The sequence below is a fragment of the Nannospalax galili genome, unplaced genomic scaffold, assembly GCF_000622305.1.
Source record: "Nannospalax galili isolate Female #2095 unplaced genomic scaffold, S.galili_v1.0 scaffold96, whole genome shotgun sequence".
NCBI classification, from domain to species: domain Eukaryota; kingdom Metazoa; phylum Chordata; class Mammalia; order Rodentia; family Spalacidae; genus Nannospalax; species Nannospalax galili.
The window spans coordinates 5,883,046-5,898,351 of record NW_008342018.1 but is presented as its reverse complement, the minus strand read 5'-3'; positions in this window follow the sequence as shown (position 1 = coordinate 5,898,351).

Here is a 15,306-nt window from a genome sequence, read left to right as displayed (position 1 = left end):
TTTTCTTTCCAGCCCCACCCTTTTCCTTTCCCCTCTCAGCTCTGTGATTCCTCCATCTTTTGTGTGTTTATTTCCTAAGCAAATCATACATTTTTTGCCATAATCTTCTTACTATTCATTTCTCATCTCTAATTATATTTACCTTTGTGTTTGCATTCAAGTTCATATTTTAGTAATTATTTTCTAAACTATTATGTAGAGATCTTAATAATATTAATGAATAGCTTTAAAATTACCTTTGCCTAAAAATCACTGAACACTATTTGTGTGGTGTAATTTTGTAAGTTTACTTCCACTGGTCTTTTCATTTCCTTCCATGCAAAGTGAGTTAAAATTTCTATAGACTAGGCTTAGGAAACGACAATATTGTGAAAAATTATGAAATGTTTCTTAAACATTGTGATGTCATGTTATACTTCCAAACAATACAATTTTTGTCAGTATACTGGAAGAAATAACTACTTTAGAAATAATGGTGACTACCATTAGTAGAGCAGAGCAGATTTTATCAGGTCCATATGGTATACTTCTTTGTATCCAGTGTAGCTCTGCCTGCTCAACTCAGAATCCTTGTGGCATCCACAAGCACAGCATCACTCACAGAGATTTTCAGGAATCTAGGCTTCAAAATTACCATGCTTGCATTTGAAATTAATATTGCCGTTCATATTTTGTCCTTTGGTAACTTGGAAATCATGTTACAAATCCATTACTCCTCCAATAAAATATGGAGTTATAGCACTTCCTTGATCGAATACATGCTAAATGAATATGTTTAAAATTTAAGCACAGTGAAAATTAATAAATGCTAATTTCTTGTTTGTTTTAGCAGTGTAAAATTGCTCCATGTTTCCTGTTACTAAAAGCTGCTTACCCATCTCCATGAAATTCTCTTAAATTATTACTCTAAGTTAATCATTTGAACATTAAATTCATATAACAAAATATGAACTCCAAGTCTTTGTGATCTAGTACTTAACTCAGCTGATCATTTCCTGTAACTAACTTCTTATTTCTAAGTTCAAACCTGCCTATCAGCAATATTACCTGTATCATTTAGATTCATGACTTTGAACTTCAGAATCTTTAAAAGATTCATGTTTCCACATCAGAATTTCAGAGAGGACTCATAGGCATCTTTCATTATAAAAAAACAATAATGGAAAGAAAGAAGGAAGGAAGGAAGAAAGGAAGGAAGGAAGGGAGGGAAGGAGGGAGGTGGAAGCCATGTGTGCTGGATAGCTCTAGTTGTTAACTTGACACACCTAGGTAGAGAGAGCCTCAATTGGGGAATTTCTTCCATTGAACTGGCCAATGGCCATGTCTATGGTATATTTTCTTTATTCTTTTCTTGAGTTATGTGAGACAGCCCAGCCCACTGTGGGCAGTGCCACCCCTGGTCAGGTTGTTCTATATTGTATAAGAAAACAGGCTGAGCATGGCCCAGCCAGCAAGCCAGTAAGCAGCATTCCTCCATGGTCTGTGCTTCAGCTCCTGCCTCCAGGTTTCTGCCCTGAGCTCCTGCCATGGGCTCCCTGATGAACTGTGACCCAGGAGATATAAGCCAAATAAACCTTTTCCTCCCCAAGTTGGTACTGGTCAGAGTATTTCTCATAGCAATGGAGAAACAAACTAGAACAGCATGGTAGTATACACCTGTAATCCCTTAGACTCTTGACTTGGAAGCCTTCCTAGAGACACTGTTGAATGAAAAGAAAGAATGAGAAGAAAGAAAGAAAGGAAGAAAGAAAGAAAGAAAAAATAAAAAGATATTCCACATTGAAAGACATAGAACACCAGAATTTGCAGGATAGGCAGTTCTAAATGAATTAAAGTCTCAAAGACTAGCCATGTTTGGATGGCTACTTGGTATAACTGAAATCGAAGCCATTGGATCGTATTCCATAGGAAGACACAAAGGACCACATGATTCACCAAATCAATGATAAAGAGCAAATTACTTCACTGAGAAATACCTGGTTTCCTTCAAGGTCCAGATCGGTTGGCAGCTGGAGACTTCTCCCCAGAGCTAGTCTCACTAATATTGATAAACAAGATTAGAGTCTCAAACCATACAAGGGAATAAGCTTAACTGTTGGGTGACAAGGCTCTCTATTATTTTCAGTAGTCATTTGATCAAACGTGCACCAGGAAGACCTGATGGCAGAGTGATAAAGATGATCAACACAACAAGGCATTTCAAGACATAACAGGTTAACAGCTGGTGGGAATATGATTAATCTTTAATTCAATAGAAATAGAAAATTGGTGGTACAGAACAGGATGAAGGTGGTCTCCCTAATAGGGAGTTATCATTCTTTACTGAGTTTCTCATCTTGCAAAACTTTGCACTCTGACACATAAATTAAAGGATAATCCTAGCTCTGAAGAAGAAAATTCTATTTTATATCATAAGATGTAACCATAGTAACTATACCAAAGTTGAGATCCTCTCCAGAAAAATCTGTGTCTTCATTTCTAAGTGCTTTTTTTCCAGGAAAAAAGACAACTTAAACACTGGAAACTCTTTAGCTGTACCTCAAGCATCATGGCGTTTTGTGTCATGTGACCCAGTAGATCCTATGGTAATTCAAATATCAATGATGGGAAAGGCTCTAGTGTCAGCTTCTCACAAGCTCAACTGAAAACTCTAAAACAATCATCCTGATTTCTTGAGCAAGATGTTTGTCATCTGTAACATGGTATTTTATGCAAAAAGATATCCTGACATATTTTGAAGTTCTGAAATATTACTCTTCACATAATCTCAAAGTTCTATATAAGATGATGGATTATGAACTGTGTCTGAATAACCCAATGAAGGAGAAAACTCAACATTAGATAGAGTAAACTCTAAATCAAGGCCGGTAGAGCACATTTTTAATTCTAGCACTTAGGAGGCTTAGGACAGAATATCATGGTAGAAGTGAGCCAGTCTGAACTACATAGTCCGTCCCTGTCTTAAAATAATAGGACAATAGATTTAATTTTTATAATTAAATAAACAAATACAGAACTAAGTAATTAAGACTAGACCAATACATTTTAGGGAGGAAGAATAGAGAAACTGCAGGAAATGGATCATGAAGAGATGGGTTGCCCTTTTCTTGTAAACTGTCTTTTAAAAAAATTAATTTCATTCAATATATTTTGAGCATATTCAAACCCCCTTCTCCATCTTCACCCTGTGAAAATCATTCCCAGAAAGGACTCCTGTATCTTAAGCTGAACTTCCTGAAAGACTGACCAACTGATTAACACTTCAGTGACTGTGGAGACTTTGGTATGTTGCAGATCCTGGGCCTATTCAAACATTTTCTGGGGACATCTTTAGCCACATATTGCCCACTTCTGTTTGTGAATTAAGATTCTTGTTACTAACAAAATGTATTACCTTAACTAAAAAAACAGTCCCTTCCAATCAAAAGGTTAAGAATGCTATCAGATAGCATCTGAGGCCTATAGCTGAGAGATTTCTCTTTTGCTGTATCTGCCTACTTACTGTTTACACCAATGTATTTAAAAAGTGTCTTGATTTATGACTTTTCTTTGTTCTGTTACTATAAAACTTAGTGAAATGGTTACTATGTTGGAACATGGAATTTGGGGTAACCTAAATCTGTCTTCCTGGATCACGATCATTCATATTTGGCTCCAGAATAAACTATCTCTCATCCCCTTTGAGGCAGAGTTGGGCTTTTGTATCCACAACTCCTACCTTACTCTCCCCACACTCGATTTCACACGTCATGTCTTTCTTATTATTTATTTAGGTTCTATCAGGTGGTTCTAAATTTTGTTACAAAAATGCTCTTGGCAGTGGGTCTATACCCTGAACCATGGTTAATCTACCTGCTGTGTCACATTCTTAAAAAAATAATTGAGCTGGGTGTGGTGGCGCACGCCTTTAATCCCAGCACTTGGGAGGCAGAGGCAGGTGGATCTCTGTGAGTTCAAGGCTAGCCTGGTCTACATAGTGAGTTTCAGGACAGCTGGAGCTACAGGGAGACCCTGTCTCGAAAAGACAAAAAAAATAATAATAATAATTGGACTCTCCCTCTCAATTGTTAATAGTGCCTCAGGTAGTGCTGGGAATTTTTGTCCAGCTTCCTGCTCCATGTTGGGATTTTGTCTGGTGTGGGCTTGTGTAGGTCTTATACATGATGTCATGAGTGCTATGGGTTCATATGGGTAACTTCCCTGTTGTGTCCAAAAAATAGTTTCCTTGTATTCATCCCGACCTTTGGTTTATAATCTCCACCCCCTTCCCCTTCTCCTTCCGCAATGATCCCTGAACCTTGTAAGCAGAAGATGTGAAATAGGTATCCCATTTAGGGCTTGGCAAACTACAGTCTCTGGAAGTTGACTAGTTGTAGGTCTTTGTGTTAATCTCTCACAGGTGAAAGGTTTCCAATAAAGCTGGCAGTAAAAGAGGCCTGAGATAGTATCTCAGGCTACTCCATGTAAAGGAGGCCTCTGCTCTTAAAGGTTTCTTAGGTAGAAGAAGAAGCATGTATGAATAAGCATACCAAGAGGAAGCCTTGTTCTTATATGACCTGTGCTATGGGGCATACATCACTTAGTCTATGTGATAAGACTTACACAGGTACTGGATAGGAGACTGAGGCTGTTAATTGTATGATCACATTCAAGCTGCCTTGGTCCTAATGACAGGATGGGGCTGTGAGTACAAATGCATAATTTTTACCTCAAAGGGGATAAGATCTTGATAGTTTATTCTGGAGCCAAATATGAGTGACCATGGTCTGGGAACACAGATTCAGGTTACCCCAAATTCCATGTTCCAGCATGGTAACAGTTGCCTTACATTTTTATAGTAACAGAGCAAAGAAGAGTCATAAATCAAGATACTTTTCAAATACATTGGGTGGATATATTCAGGAGGTAGATAGGTCTTAGCAAAGTAGGGAGGGGCGGTGTTTCCTATAGCATATCAGCTGCTATCTGATGACGTTTTTAGTTTTTTGATTGGTGGGATCTGGTGGACTACTAAGTTAATACATTCCAAAAGTTTTCTCTTTTTTTTTGTTTTTTTAAGATCTCTTAGTGGGGGGATGTTGTGTCAGAAACAGATGGGCAAAGAAATGGCTATTTAGGAGTAAAGGGTAGCCTGCGGTAACTGGCAGTTAGGCTCTGGACCTGCAACATTCCAGTTCTCCACAATCTCTGGAGGGACAATCAGTTGGTCAGCCTTTCAGGAAATTCATTCCAAGATGTGGGAGTTCCTTCTGGGAACCTTCTTTCACAGCTTGTTTCCCCCTCTCCCTGCAGCCTTACTGCTTAGGACCTGAAGGGCCTGGAGGCTCTAACAGACTGTGTTCTAACGACAGAAAAATAAGAAGAAAAAAAAAAAATCAGAAATTCACAACTTTGCAAAAGGAGTTGAAAACCAGTGGAAAAGGATTTGAGCCATAATGTAAGCACTGGTGAGAACTACAAAATTCTCCTTGGGAAGAGGCTTCTCTGCGCCAGACTGAACAAAGATCCTGCTCCTGCGACTTGGTGCTTGAAGGATACATTTGTTCCGAGGGGCTGTTGCCTTTTTGATGCTGCCCTGCCCCCATCCCGCTCCACACTGAAACCATGAGTTGCAGGATCTAGCAGCATCCAAGGAAAGACCAGTGACCAGGGTGGTTTCGGTTGAAGTTGCAGAAACCAGATCAGGGAACCGAAGGGACGCCGAAGCTGCGGGTGTCCAGAGTTAGTGGCTTGTAAGACAGAGAAGGTTCACTCAGTAGTGCCTGGGTGAGCAACAACATGGGGACCCAGGGAGTGAACAGAAGAAGACAGGGACCGGAAAACAGATGCACATATTCTCCAGCAAGGACTATGGGACACTGGCAATAAATAAAATAAGATAACATAATAAAAATAGCCTAAGTCTGGATTAGAGAATGAATGCAAAGTTCAATATAAAGTAAAGCAGGTCTGTCTCAGTACCTCAGAGCCTTGGAAGCGGAATCCTGTAAGCTTTGTAAAGTATCAGCCTCATACTCCAGAGAGAAGTCTGTAACTGGCAGGCAGCAGCGGGGTACCAAGGAAGGCACCCCAAAGCTCTGAACTGGGAAACTCCATCCTAAAGCTCAGTCTGACAGACACACTCGTCTCAGCGGGGAGGACATTCTGATCTAACTCTACAGAATCAGAGCTATTAGCCGCCTTCTCCCCACCTGCAGAGTATGCTTCAAAGTCATTTCAGGGAGTGGGAGAAAGCACATTCTTCCCAAGAAGAAACACTGGCTGATGCTGTCATACTTTCTAGTTCATACTAATTGTTTTACCTGAACTTGTATTTTGTTCAAATAGGCATTTATGATTCTCCATTTTTCTGCATTTATTTATAGTATCCTACAAATTTTAAACCTCTCACTGTTTTACTTTTCCTCTCATTTATAGTTTTTCTTTGCTCCTTTCCAAGTTCTCTTCTCTACTTATACTTTAATGATTAATCTGTTAATAAATTCTAAATTGGCTGTTAAGTGTATTATTGCTGAGCTATACTTCTGAAAATTTCTAAAAACATTTTAACCAACCAACAATATCCTAGTGACTGTCACTCTGAACCTTACTGGGAGTTGTTCCCATGCACTCACACACACACACACACACACACACACACACAAATAACTCTGGCCTCAAAGGGTGTAAGAGAGAGTTTGTTCTAGCAACAAAATAGAGGGACCATGCCCAGGAACACCAACTCAGGTTGCCCCAAATGCCATGTTCCAACATGGTTACAGGTATATGAAGTGCTTACAGTAACATAACAAAAGAAGTCATAATCTAAATACTTCAAATACATTAGCAGAAGTGTCAAGTGGGTTTGTTACAACAAAGTGGGACAGAGGTAACTCTACTTTAGGTTTCAGATATGATCTGATGACATTCTTAGCTATTGGATTGATGGAAGCTAAAGGTCTGTTCTCATATTTCAAGATTTCCCTAAGAGTCACAAGAATATTTGGTCATTTGATTACTACAGAGGTGGTGTGTAGTGAATAATAATTAGATATTCGTGGCCTAAGAAAGACCAAGATAGTCTAACTCTGATCATTTCTCACTCACTGAAGTTCTAGTGAGTCCATCAGCTTTGAAGAAAGTTCAGTGGATGTGCAAGTTCATTCTGGGAACGTCAGTTATCATGATGCAGTTGAAGAACATAAGTGACTTACGCTGTACATTAAAACTGATCCTTTATTCAAAACATTTTTTGTTTTTTGTTTTTTCTGTATTTGGCTCCCTACCTTCCAAAATACAAGCGGAAATCTTAAGCCAACAATGGTGCACATATACAATGGAATTTTATTTAACTCTAAAGAGTCCAATTATGCCAATTATGACATTTGCAGGGAAATGAATGAAACAATTTTGTTGAGCATAATTAAAAGACGCAGAAGAGTATTACATTTTCTGTCATATGCAGAATACACACACACACACACACACACACACACACACAAACACACATGATGCAAAAGTACAAATGTGTAAGAAGAAAGAAATAAGACCTGAGACAGAAACAGAAAGGAAGAGGGACTAAGAGAGGGTTATGGGATTTAATTTGCACAAACTGAAATGGGGAATCTTATGGAACTGAAAAAGGGGATCAGCAAGAGGTGCACAGGTAAGGAAGGCCTCGAGAGGAATATGAACAAATAATTATGATAAATATGAATGAAGGTTCATAATGAAATCCATTCCTTCTTATGGTAACTTAAAGCCTTAATTTAAAAAGTCTTCAAGGTACCATGCAACCAAAATATCTGACCATGAGTTGGATTATTTTATAGTGTTGAACATAGCAAAGATTCTCATACACTTTAAATTCTTACAAGCTTGCTTCGCTGTAGAATCAAATACGAAGATATTGTCAAGTTTGTTGAACACAAGTCCTCCGTCATCTTCCATTTTTAAGCCCAATTTAAGTTATGTGCATGTAATCATATCCTTTCACCACTGGCCCAGTTAAAGCAGTGTGATTGCTTCCCTCAGCATTTCTTTCTTTCTTTTTATTGATTCAAGAATACCATACAATATATTTTGGATCATATTCAGAACTCCTCTCCCATCTCCACCCTCTCCTTTCTACCCTCCTCCCTTGGAATTTCTAAGTCACATTCCAACTGTGTTATGCCTGGATTAAAGAAACAGCTTAACTCTTAGCATTCATTTTAAGGTCAAGACTGGACACTAACTCTAAGAACCTGCTCCTTCAGATTTCTCTCAGAACTCTGCTTTGGATCCAGGGCTTCCCTCATCCTTTTAATTGTTAACAGTCTCTCCAGCATGAAATGGTGATCCATCTTTATCTTATCAGAGAATCTTGCCCTTTGATCCCCAGGCTTAGATTCTTCTCTCTCTCTCTCTCTCTCTCTCTCAAATTTAAAGAGAATCATTATTTATTTTAAGATTAGTTACATCTCTCTCTCTCTCTCTCTCTCTCTCTCTCTCTCTCTCTCTCTCAGATTTCTCTCACTGTTTACACTGAGAAAAGCAAGCTGCTTTCAGTGTGGTGTTTTGATAAGCAAAGCATACATAACCAACATGGCCAGGAAACTATAAGTCACATAAAGACCTGGCTGAGCTACCTAATTCTCTGTCCTAACAGAGCCTAGTTTTCACCTGATACCTAATATGAAAAGGAGATTGATGTCTGACCATACAATGGCCTTGGAAGAAAATACTTTAGATTGGCCTAGAAATATGGTGCTTTAAGATGGATGGTGAGTGCCTTGTAACCTCCCTCAAGTGGCCTTGAAAACAATGGTGAGGATGTGTCTCATCATGGGCATAATTTTGGGCCATAAACCATGTTATATGTAAAGAGAAATGCCCAAGGGCATGAATTCAACAACAGTGATGAATGGACCCCTCTGGCTGTCCAGACTGCTAAAAGGAGTTCTATTTAGGTTTTATGAGGGATAGGATAGAGACAAAGAGTTTCTCCATTAGTAAGAGTTCTCAGAAGCTGAGACAGAAGACTTGGCCTATTTGTCTGAGTCCATGTTGGTGTTTTCAGTTAGCCCAGTGTACAATATGTGCATGAAGTGAAATATCCATGATGCAAGAGTGGAAGCTGTGTAAGGATCCAAGAGAATGCCTATCTACTTACCAAGGTTGTCTTCACAAGTCCAGATAGCAGACCAATAGAAAACAGCTGAGTCACAGCATCATTTAGCCTCTTGGAGACCAAGTGACCAACTGGTGGCAAGTTGACTGACCTGCACATGGGGTGGACTGTGATGGCTGATTTGTTTGTTTGTTGCTGGTGTTTCTGTTTGTTTGTCTTTTTGAGACAGAGTCTTGCTATGTAGCACTGGCTGGCCTGAACTTGCTGTGTAGACAAGGTTGGCCTTGAACTCACAGAGATCTGACTACCTCTGCAGTTCAAGTGCTAGGATTAGAGTTCTGCATCGTTAACCATGGGATAGGTAATTTGATGCCATCCACGATGCTCTTTTGGAGTGAAGGAGTGTAGTTTTGTCAGCTGAAAGCACTAAGCTCGAACCCCTGTCTTGACTTAAAACCACCTCACTGTTCAAATCATGTTTCCTCCTAGAAGCCACCCACACGTAAGCCCCAACTGACAATTGCAAATGCCTAGCATCTTTCCTCCAATTTGGTAAAGTCCTGAAAGCTCACTTAAACATCATAACTTCCCATTGTGGGCTGCTACTTCCTCTGAGAGTGCTAAACAGCTCACCTTATTCATCCTGCTTCCTTTTCTTGCTTTTTATAGGTGTTGATCACAAAGGAAATCCTAATAATATGCTTATGGATGTAATCCATTTCAGAATGTGCTTTTAGGGAACCCACTACGACCTGTCACAAAATCCACCATTGATTCATGGCCAGGAAACTATGCCTTCAAATCCAAATGCCAATGTAATTTTATCCATGCATAAGCTGAAGTATGGAAAAGCATGGCTTTCTTCCATTTGCGCTTACACCTTAGGGCATTCTGGCTGTTGGGTGATAGGGTCAAGCAAAATCTCAAAATAGAAAACTTGATTTAGCCATTTTCTGTCAAAAGTTATTTATGCTTTTACTACCTATTCATTGAAAGTTAAACACAGGCAGACCCATCCTTCCTTAGCACTTACAGCTTCTTGGGTTAATATGAGCTTTGGGAAGTTCTTGAAGGAGGAGCTAGGGGTTAAGTTTGCCATTACATCTTCATCTCTGCTCATGTGGCCTACTTTAGTAGCAGAGGGTATGATCACTTTGCTAGAACCATAACTCCCCCTCAGTTTTCTCTCTAGGTATGGGTTATTCCTTTCAAGGCATGGATTATTTCTACTCTTCCTCTGTGTTCTTTCCAAGCCTTGGGAGTGCTCATTAGAGCTGTTACTGTGCTCTCCCTGGCCCTGAGTTCAGATGTATACCTCTTTTTCCTGCCACAACTAATTTGGGGCTCCAGGTACATCTCAAGGACAAGACACTCTCCTGCACTTTCAGTTCAAAAGGGAGCATTAGTAATAGATACTCGTGGATCCCTCTCTGAACAAAATGTGTTCTAATGCATCAAAGGTGTCCCCCAAACCCTAACCAATAGAAATTCCCATTCTCATATTTTTCTCCCATATGTCTTTCAGATGTTGCAGCTTTGCGGAATACAGTACCCCCTGCAGCACAGAAAGATAACAAGAAAAATTAACGCTCATATCTGAGAACATGAAACTTTTCAAATCTCCAAACCCAGGACCTTTAGGAAGAAAATTTGAATTTGGTCTCTAAACTACACTTAATAAATAAGCATGGTAAATAATTTTAAAAAGATGTGGAAGACATAAGACCTTCCTTAATGGTATCAAGTTGGTCTTTCTTTTCTCTAGTGCAGTGCACAGGGGCTTTAACAAGTTTATAATCTAAAAATTATTTCCATTTTTAAATGTTCTCAAATCTATTGTTTATGGTATGAACATCAATTTCTCGTTTAAAACTAAATTCTATTTTCTCACAACTTATTTTTTGTCTACAGAGATTCCAGAAAATTCTTTTCACAAAGTTGAAATTCTTGGCATACAAATTTCCTATGAAAGAATTTTTTGCTAAAAGGCATAAAGCTTTGTTTCTGGAAAGCTGAAAAAATATTTACTAGGAAAGGTATGGGTAGATTTTGTACCTACCTAATACCTTCATAATTTGTAACCACTGCAAAGCCCTGGGTTTTTTAAAAAATCATCTTTGTCACCTGCAGTCTCAGACATGCAAAGCCAATCTCGGGAGGCCATCTCACTTCTTCCTGCCTTCACCTGCCTTTATGTTAGCATTTCAGGTCTTGCTTTCTAAAAGCCAAATGGATATGCTAGAAAAGAACACTTCATTAGAATTGATGGAATCTTTTTGAGTCTCCTCTAGCCAGAATAGAGTGCATTATTTATTGATCTCCTACCCACATTCTTTCTACTTTACTATTATTGAATAAATTTTGATATATGCAGAATGACCTGAAGCGTCAAAAGTCATCTCATACTCAATACAGTGCTAATTTCTGTTACTCAAATGGTCTTGTTCATATCCAAGAAATATAATGCATGTGTTGCTTCTTATAGGAGTCAATAAAATATTGATGTGCTAATACTTTATCCACTTACAGAATATGAGGTCAAGGGTTCAAAAAGGAGTGTAGTCTATTCAAAGCTATCACAATAAGACACTGAAAGTGCAGGAGCTCTGTGTGGAAGGAAGAACACTCTGCACTCACCATTCCCTAGGATTTTACCTGAGAAGGTTTGTGCCATATTCTAATTCTAAAGGGCAATTTGTGAAATGGGATTTTAAAGTAAATTTTGTAACATATTTTAGAATCATAATATTAAATTATTTCTTAATAGTGGTTATTTTCTTTAATAACTTTCTTTCAGTGTATGTTTTATCATTATTTCTTTAATGTATTCACTACTTTAAATTTTCTGGAGTACAGCAGAGGTCAAAATATGATTTAGTTACCAGTTACTAATTAACTGATTCACTTTGTTAGGTGAGAAAAATCTTTATTTGGAGTGACATAGAATCCCTTCACCCAAGTATCTATTCATAATATTAGCTAAAAGTTATAAAATTTTGTGAAAACTGCAGAAGGATTTATTGAAAATGAAAATTTGCTGTTTGGAATGAGAAAGGCACACATGTACACATATCATTAAAAACTGAAATGCACATGCCACGAATTCTAGTATGTGATCTGATTTTGTTCCCTGCTGATTTAGAGTAACAGTCCAAATAACTGATCTGTGATTTTCGCTGATGGTGGTGTTTGCTTAATTTTTTTGCTTTCTTGGTGCTGATTTTTCTTGGGTTTCTTCCATGAAGAGTCGGGTCAAGTTCTTTTACTTTGCCCTGGGCAATGGGTATCAGCCTTAGAAGGTCTGTCTATTTTGTTCTGTGCTGTGTCAAAGCACGGCCTTTAACATGCCCCATCGTCATCCATTGTCTTCCACACAGAGCAGTGCTCACTTCCAGTAGATCCTGTAGTCTGGCGTCCTGCTTCCCCAGCTGATGACCAGGCCACTCTCACTCACCCTCCTGGTGGAAACTGTCAGCATTCTCACTTCCAACACTTGCCTTTTATGGGAGTGAGAACAGCAGAACAACACATTTTTTGCATGTACATATGTGTGTGTGTGCTTTGCACATCTATGTGCATGTTCACAGTCTGGAGACACGTGTGTTTGTGCTCAGATGTGCTTTCATGTGTGTGCATGCGTGTATGGAAGCTAGAGGTTGACATCAGGTAGTTTCCTTGATTTGTGATCACTTTACTTGAGCCCAGAACACTCCAATTTGGCTTGTCTAGCTAGTCATCTTGTTCTGAGGATCCCTGCCTCTGCCTCCCACATGCTGGGATTACAGGCCAGCTATTATGCTTGCCTAGCATGTATATGGGTATTGGGGATCTGAATTCCTATCTGCATGCTTACACAGTAAGTCATATCCTCAGCCAAGAACAGTATTTATAGGATAAAATAAGTTTTTCATTGAGTGGAAGTACAGAAACTAAAAGCCCATCCTTAGCTTATTCCCTGGCATATCTTTTGTAATAAATAAATAAAAAAAAAAAAACCCTTCATGAATGAGGAAGGTTATGGATCCTGCTATTTTGTGGGAGCTGGAGAAACAACAATCATTACCAAAAAATATAATATAGCTCTACAAACAGTTGACTTAAGCAGGAAATTCTGCCTGCACTAGTAACCTTGAGAAAGAATTTATGGCAAGGTTATCTTTCTCTTCCCCTTGCAAACAGTTCTCGGAAAAGTAAGTCATGCAGAAATCTCTTGGAACATCTGGGGGTCAGTCACGTTGCTTAATTGCTCAGTCCCCCTCCCGTACCCATAAAAATGCTGTAACCTTTTGACCAACTTCTTTAACCCCTTCTAAATACAAACTGTATATAAGGAAAACTCGCAATACAATAAAGCGACCCTTGACAAGTGGACTTGCTTGGGCTCCGTCTACTCTTTCTCGCCCGTTTTTCCTTTCAGGGAGTGGTCCCCCTCGAGCTTTACCTATACAGGGTCCCCACAGGTGGGGGCAAGTGGTACCATTTGGGTGCTGGGAATCAAACCTGGATCCTCGGCAAGAGCAGCCAGTGCTCTTACCCAGTGTGCCATCTCTCTGGCTCTGAGAATTCAATTTTAAACTACCTAGAACCTAGCTGTTCTAGACTGAATTGTTTCCCACTAAATGTATGCACTCTGAAGACCAGGGCTGGGGCTGAAGCTCAGTGCACACACAATGTCCTGAGTTCAGTCCTTAGCACCTGAGGCTCTCTGTATGGGTGAATATATGGAGGTCCAGTGCTCAGAATCTCAAGTATAAGTGTAGTAGAAAGTAAAGTTTTTACAGGTACAATTAAGATGAATTCATACTGGGGTATATTGGTGTCCATGTAAGAGGACAAGACACATACAACCACTTACAGGGAGAATGTCAGTGAAGTAGGAGGCAGACTGACGTGCCAACCACAAGATGCAGGATTCTCAGCAAGCCTCCAGAAGCTGGGAAGGGGCAGCAAAACAGAGCTTGCTACAAGTTTCTGAGGCAAGGTGGCCCTGCTTACATCTTGATGTGGACTTCTACTTGGGAGACTCTGAGGCAATTTATTTCTGTCATGTTATGTCTTGTAGATGTTGGTAGTTTGTTTTCGGTGTCCCATGAAAATGGATACTATGGTAGCTAATGAATCTCCTTCTAGAACATCAGACTAAGTTCAGAGTCCTGTGAGAGACAGTGAAAATAGAAAACATGAAGTTTTCACTTACAGCTCTGACTTTAAATCCTTAATGAGCCTGCCCAATGCTTTCTTCAGCTTCCTCATTTGAATTTGATTTTAATTTAAAATTTTATCATTATTGTGCTGTGTATACATGCATGTGCACGTGTTGGGGAGGCATGCACATGCCACACCATGGTATGTGTGTGAAGGTCAGAGGACAACTTTCAGAAGTTCGTTTTCTCCCTCTACCTTGTTTTGAAGCAGAGCCCTGTTTTTGCTACACTGAATACTCAGCATAGCCCGCCCTCAAGCTTCCAGGTGATTTTCTGTCTCCCATCTCACTTGAGGGGTGCTGAGATGAGTTCAGCTGCATCAGTCTTCTTTATGTGAGTTCTGGGAATAGAACTCAGGCCACCAGCTTTGCTTGGCGAGTGTTTTTATCTGCTGAGCCATTTTGCTGTCCCAGTTTCCTCATTTTAAAAGTGGCATCAGAGCCCTCCCTTGACACCAGCATAAGAGGCAAAACCTCTGCCATACATAACTTGGGACCTCAAGGGAAGGGGATGTGGGGAGTGTAGTCACTCAGAGAAATGTGAAACTGCTGCCCAACATCAAGAAGTCCTCCATGCTATACTTTGCTCTACCATCAGCCCACCACCAGAGCCACAACCCTGGCTCACAGGAGAGGACTGCAACACTGAACAGAGGAAGCATTTGTTATTTGCGGATTCTGTTTTTGGGAGGACTGCTTCTCTAGAATGGACATCCCACTGTACCTGAGGGCCAGCTGTGGTCCTCACTCCACACATGGTCCTGGGTATCCAGACCCTGATGTTGGACCTCTCCCATTACTGGGCACCAAGAGGTTTTCCATTATTATTCTACAGTCCCAGTATACCTTCACCTGTGTCCTAATTGAACTACTAGAGATAAAAATCACAGTCTGGGAAGTTTAAAAAAAAAAAAAGAAAGAAAGAAATAGAAAGTACTGTAATAACTAAACTGTTATAATCCTCAAACCAAAAATATATAATTATATCTTAGAATATAAGTTCAAAATTCTG